Source organism: Arachis ipaensis, chromosome B07, assembly GCF_000816755.2.
Source record: "Arachis ipaensis cultivar K30076 chromosome B07, Araip1.1, whole genome shotgun sequence".
NCBI classification, from domain to species: Eukaryota; Viridiplantae; Streptophyta; class Magnoliopsida; order Fabales; family Fabaceae; genus Arachis; species Arachis ipaensis.
Genome location: NC_029791.2, coordinates 117,611,723 through 117,612,795, shown reverse-complemented (window position 1 = coordinate 117,612,795; position 1,073 = coordinate 117,611,723).

The window sequence follows — 1,073 nt, the reverse complement described above, 5'->3', positions numbered from 1 at the left end:
TATGTTTGCAGTTTTTCAAAAAAATGTATTCATTGTTTATTGATTTTATTAATATGCATTTAATGTTAACCTAAATTAACTGTAAGGTGAATTGAGTTTTAAATTTTAATAGTGGTTTTTTTTTTGTTAAAATTATATGGAGTTTTAAAATTCAAAATATCAAAGGATTGTAACATCCACCATGTATCTCACATTATTAAATGTAATTACTAAGTTTTTTTTTATTTTTTTTATGCGTAATTACTAGTTAGTAACTTAGTATCATTTTTCAACAAGTGTACTGTCGTACAATAATTATTAATTAATAATGGATCCCTTATTTTAAGTAACATGCATGCATTTACATATGAAAAAATATAAGGTACCAATATATTATCTGTCAACTTCTGCCAACTCTTATTTATAATTGTATTTTATGGAAGTGTGTTCGTGGATGTGTTTAATAATTAATATATTTTAAATACATATATAAAAAAACACATCAAAAAAATATATCTATAAAGACACTTTTATTAAACACAGCTATAAAAAAGACATTTTTATTAGACACATTCACGAAGACACTTCCATGAAACACAATTATAAATAAGAGTTGCAAAAGTTGACAAATATGCTGTTGGTAACGTAGTGGAACCGTTTACATATATACTAACTACTATTCAGAGGAAACCAACTAAAAGCAGTACATTTTGTAAAAACATCATGCCCATATAGAGTAGTAGTAAATCACTTCCGTAATTGATCTATCAACATTTTAACCAACGACAAAAAGAGTAAAAGAATGCAATGAGAGCCAACGTAAGGGTCACAGAAAGAAAGGGAATTTGGCTGATATCAGCAAGCTTGCGACATCGGAAAAAAACGACAACATGGGACCTATTGGCCCGCATTACATTATTATCTAATATTAAAAAAAAAGTGTTTGTTATGATGTCTAAAAAATATTGCTTAATTATTAAAATAGGTAAAATAATTAATTTTAAATTTAAAAGTATAAAAATTAAAAAATTTTAAATATTTTAAAGTTATTATAAAAAGTAATTTAGATAAAAGTTAGACACTAAACAAAACAC